This window comes from Lissotriton helveticus, chromosome 5_1 (assembly GCF_964261635.1).
Source record: "Lissotriton helveticus chromosome 5_1, aLisHel1.1, whole genome shotgun sequence".
Lineage (NCBI taxonomy): Eukaryota > Metazoa > Chordata > Amphibia > Caudata > Salamandridae > Lissotriton > Lissotriton helveticus.
The window spans coordinates 1,351,330,808-1,351,336,807 of record NC_136065.1 but is presented as its reverse complement, the minus strand read 5'-3'; positions in this window follow the sequence as shown (position 1 = coordinate 1,351,336,807).

The window sequence follows — 6,000 nt, the reverse complement described above, 5'->3', positions numbered from 1 at the left end:
TTTATTGGTAATTAATTATTAATTGGTGATTAATGTATATTATTTTTATTTGTTGATATTCCTAATTAATTTATTGTTAATTAATTATGAATTGGTGATACATTTTTATTAATTGATTAATTGATAATTATATAATTTATGTTACATTTTATGTGGAGTGGGTTGTGTGTTTATTGACGAATAGGGTGGAAAGTAATTTAATGTTATTAAACTAATTAGACATTTTTATTTATTGGTGTTCCTAGTTTAATTATTGTTAATTTATTAATAAATCATTATTTAATAAAAAATATTATTTAATTGATAAGTATGTTATTTTTAAACCCTACACTATCCAACACTTTCTATACTGTTGCACTCTCTGGAGTGGGCAAAAGTAGCTTTTACCCATACTCTATCCAACTCTTTTCCTACTGTTGCACTCTTTGGAGTGGGAATAGTAATTTTTACCCCTACGCTATCCAACAGTTTCCCTCCTGTTGCACTCTCTGGAGTTGGAATAGTAATGTGTACCCCTACTCTATCCAACACTTTCCCTACTGTTGCACTCACTGGAGTGGGTACAGTAATGTTAACCCTTTCGCTATCGAACACTTTCCCTACTGTTGCACTCTCTGGAATGGGAATAGTAATGTTTACCCCTAAGCTATCCAACACTTTCTCTACTGTTGCACTCTCTGGAGTGGGAATAGTAATTTTTACCCCTACGCTATTCAACACTTTCCCTACTGTTGCACTCTCTGAAGTTGGAATAGTAATTTTTACCCCTACGCATCCAACATTTTCCCTACTGTGCATTCTCTGGAGTGGGAATAGTAATTTTTATTCCTACGCTATCCAACACTTGCCCTACTGTTGCACTAACTGGAGGTGGAATAGTAATTTTCTCCCCAAAACTAATCAACACTTGCCCTGCTGTTGAACTATTTGGAGTGGGAATAGTAATTTCTTTCTCTTCCCTATCCAATATGTGTCTGTATTGTTTTAGTTAATGTCGTGTATAATTTATTTTAAAAACATTAAAAATATTGTAGTTTTTTAATGTTATATATATTTTTTATATTTTAGTTTATATTATTTTTGTATGTGTATATATGTATTTATAATTTATAAAATTTAACAATTTATAAGTTATTAAAATAATTATTTTTGAATATTATTAGGTAAGCATATATATTATATTTTATATGTATATGTTTAATTTATTTTAACATTATATGTATTCGTTATTATTTTTTTAAACAATTAATAGTTTTAACTATGTTTATTTTAATTATATGTATTATTTACTTTATTTTACATTATTTTTTAACATTTTAAAAAAATGCTATTTTTACATCAATATTTTTTCTATATATTTTTGTACTTACGATGATGTAGATAGGATGTCGATATTCTTGACTTCGATATTTTTGTCACGATATTTTTGTACCTCGATATTTTTGTAATTTTGTCAGTGATTCAGTGAACCACTCTACATTCTTCGTTTAGGACATCTCATTTATCCGTGGGAGTGGAAATTGGTCTACTAAGATACTTTTTATTCAGGTCTCTCAGGTCAACATATAACCTTAGTTTTCCATTGGCTCGTTGCATCACCACTAACGGAGCTACTTAGTCTGAAGATCCTACAGGCTCTATGATTCCTGCCCCTTGTAGTTTATTACAATTCTAGGGAAACTTCTCTATTGGAATGTTCTTAGCCTTATGTATAAATTGTGTTGTATCATATCTTAAGATGAATCTGTGCTGAAAACCTTTTAGTTCACCAGTTTAACAGAAAATACGTCTAGGTACATCATTAAAATGTGTGCATCTTCTAAAGATTTATCACAAACAACTAATATTGGCTCTGGACCACTAGTCCATGTCCCAAGTAAAGATACAAAATTGTATTTTCAAACGTTTATTGAAAAGCACTAATCTTTGCAAATAAAACATGAACTGAAATTGTAAGAAAGATGAGACACACTATTGTGATAAGCATTATTAGTGCAGGGAAAAATACAATCAATTTAATCATGGTAATTGTTCATAATGTTGCTAAAGTTGCTCCTATCTATTACTAGCCTCTATGCTAAAGGCAGCATATCGGGAGATTCCTTCTGACCGCCCTGTTGGAATGCCCTAACCCCCATACCATGGTAATGTATGTCAAGAAGCCAGGCTCACTGCCTCCATGGATGCACCTCCAACTGAAGGTACAGCTATCTTCCTTCTCAGGATGAATGTTGGGGACAGCAGGACTGCATCTTATAGCAGCGTTGCATGATTACTCTGGCAGATGTGCACCTCTCACTGACTACAGCAGGGATGCAGTTTAAATAATAAAATGGAAAGCTAATCAAACTGTGTCAAAGGTGCAGGACAGTGTATTTAAATGGACTAAAGCAGAAGAGTCTTCTCCTTGCGAACTCAGAAACTACAACAATGCCTGATGTTCTGAATTTGTGCCACCCTGAAACTAAATGTGAAGACAACACAACATCAATGCCAATCAGAAATAAATGAGTGCAAGGACCATTCTCGCACTCAAACCACCATTAGAAAATGAGGCTAAGTTAAAATGAGAAGCAAAATGGAAGTTAAATGCAAGCCACATCACATTAGGGTCCAAAACTATACCTAAATCACCTTAATCCCACCATCCTAATACAGATGGAACAGATTTCAAAACATACTTTATAATTCTGCTTCCCATTTCTTTCATACAAATAGCTATTTGTTCAAACCCAATAAATTAATAGGATCCCTAGTAAAACCTTTTAGGAAATATATTGGGAGGTTCAGGTTTTTTACCTACTTTGGGTTTAAAGTTCTTTATCCACAACTCTTCATTCACAGTGGTATATGGTGATCCAGAATCTGCAGTAATAGTTACTTTTACACCCCCAGTAGACAACTCATATTTAGATTTTTTCCTGTAAGTATACTCAGCACTTCCCGAGAGGTTACTACACTCAAAACACACATTGGTATCCTTGTTGTTTGTATCTTGTGACTCCAAATCTGTAAATCTGTAAGGCACTTTTACCTCATGTGCTGGTCGAGAAGCTTCTGACTGTGAAAAGTGTATAGACTCTTCACTGTCATTTGTTGAGCTAGTATTGGCTGAGGTTTGTTGTACCCAAGATGCCTAATCAGATTGAGATATGGGTCTGCGTCCACTCAAAATAATACTCGCTTTTTGCTCAGATAATTGGGGTTTGTTCCATCAACCCTTGCTTTCAAGTAATGCTGCACCTTTGCTGACTTGTATTACCTTAACTGAGCGGAATACACAGACTCACCCTTTTTCACTCTGACTGGACGCCTGCAAATTGTGCAAACAAATTCAAATCGCCCACTAAAAATCTTTTCTCAGGCCACCCCTGAATAACGTACTCGTTGACATTGTTTAAAGTCACATTGTTCTGATAAGTAGAAATCTAAATAGATTCACTTAAAGCGGTGCTGCATTCTTTGCTAAATGCATCAATGGAAGCTACACACATTACATCAGCTAAGATAGCATCATCATCATCCCTTGAATTGGTATGCATGACAAGCAATCAGCATGAAAAGTGCTGCCACCTGACAGATGCTTGGTTTCAAAAACAATTCTTGTAATTTAGATACCAGTCTAGTAAGGCGTGCAAAAAGATTATTGTTTGACCCCGGTGTGAGTCAGTGAAATAGAGGTTTGTGGTTTGTGGTCAGTTTACTATTGGAATTTGCAGCCCCATACATGCATCCTAATTGTTTTTTACCACCAAACCACAAGCTAGAGCCTCTCACTCGACAGTGGTGTATTATTTTTCGTACTCTTTAAGTGATCTCGAGGCAAAAGCTACGGTGTGTACTTTCCCTGCAACTCTTTGGCTTAAAACAGCTCCTAAACCTTTTTGATTGGCATCTACCGTGATGATGGACATTTTATCTTCCTGGAATGTACCTAAAGCAGGAGTTTTTTCAATTAAACGTTTAACCACATCAAAAGCACTTTGTACATCCTCTGACCAAATACATTTCTGTCCCTTGCACAAGAGAGCCCTCAGTGGCGTGACTGCTTGTGCATACCCAGAGACAAACCGGGTGTAATACTCTGCGAGACAAAGAAAGGAGCACAAAGCATCTCTATCTGTAGGTGCATGTACATCCTTAATGGCCCTGATTGGGGAATATTTTGGTTTGATACCGGAAGCTGAAATTGTAAGACCCAAATAATCCAATTCATGTGTAGCAACCTTACATTTGTCTTGTCTAATTGTCATGTTCCTTTGTGACAGAATGGTAAGTACTTTTCTTAGAATGTTGTGTTCCTCAAAGCTGTTAGCAAATAATAAAACATCATCTTGATATGCTTGTACCCCTTTTAAACCACAAAACAGACTGTCCAAACGTTTCTGAAAAACACTGGCTCTGACGCCAGGCCAAATGGTAACCTTAAGTACTTATAAGCACCATAGGGAGTAACAAACGCGGTTAACTCTTGTGACTCTTTGGCTAATGTTACCTGATGATATGCAGCTCTTAGATCAATCAACGAAAAACACTTTGCCGCTCCAAAATTGGCTAAGAGCTCCTGTAGTCTGGGGATGGGATGACAATCCACCAGTATATTAGCGTTTAAACTTCTCAAGTCTATGCATAACCGAATCTCACCAGACTTCCTGTGTGCAACCATAATAGGGGCAACCCAAAGCGATGAATTACAGGGTTCAATTATATCTTGCTCGCAAAGATTCTGTATGGGATGTTTGAGTTCCTCTCTTACACATAGTGATACAGGTCTTCCCTTGTGTACAACGGGTTGCACTTGTGATTTTACTCTGATGCGGTGCTCAAAACCTTTGACACTACCTGATTGATGTTGAAAAATTACCTTGAATTAATCTATTAATTCATTAACAGGGTCATTAACACAGCTGATTTATCTCTCAGGTAAATCTCCAAGAACACCAGGTTTAAGCAGAAACCCCATTTTCGCTTGATCTTGCAACCCCAGTATGTTTTTTCCTTTAATAGCTATGTAAACTTTAGTGAAAGTGTGTCTGCCAAGGCAACTGACTTTAGTAGAGAAAAACCACAACATTTCAATATCTTTCTCACCTAAGGCCTTGGGATTTATATCAGTGGGTGTTAACAAATTGTCCCAATGTGCTTTAAATGTAAGATCATTAAGAATGGGTTTGGGCAAACCAGAATCTGCCATGACTTCTAAGGTTACACCATCAATAATAGCTTCACATGTAGGACCACTGACTGTAGTCTGAATAGCATTGAATTCAATAGTGAGCACCACGTTATTGATTGATTCTGTACATGTATCAACTTCAGTGTCTACGTAATTGACTTTGACATAATTTTTGTTACTCTTACAGACAGATTGAAAGTGGCCTATTTTCTTGCAAAATAGACATCGTTTACCCAAAGCTGGATCAACTGGAAAGTTCCTGAAGTGATGTTTAGACCCACATCTAAAACAGACATTAATTACTTTTTTTGTGTACTCTTGTGGTTTCTGAACGTAGGGGCCCATTAGGATGTCCGCCCGCCATCCTGTCGTGGGAAGGGACCGTCCGCCATAAGGGCGGGGGTCCCGTGCGTGGAATTAGGATGCACCCGCCACAGTGGTGGGTGCATCCCGCATTTTTAACATTGCGGGCACCGCGCGGTGCCTGCCATCTTCTACTTTGAAACGCAGGGGGGTACCATAGGTACCCCTCATGTGCACCCCCCACATCCCCCTGCACCCTGGGGGCCCGCAACAGGCCCCCAAAGCAAAGACCAAATGCCTTTCCACGGCCGAAAGGCCGCCATGGAAAGGCATAGGACCGCAGGCATCCTAATATGATTGGCGGTGTCCCGCAAACACCGCCACCATATGCATGCACTTTCTCCGGCGGTCGCAAAGGCGACTGGCAGAAAAGCGGCGGACGATCTTCGCGGACCCCCCAGCCATCCTAATGTGGCGGGGGTCATTTCAGTGAGGATGGCAGGAGGATTGCCTGCCATCTA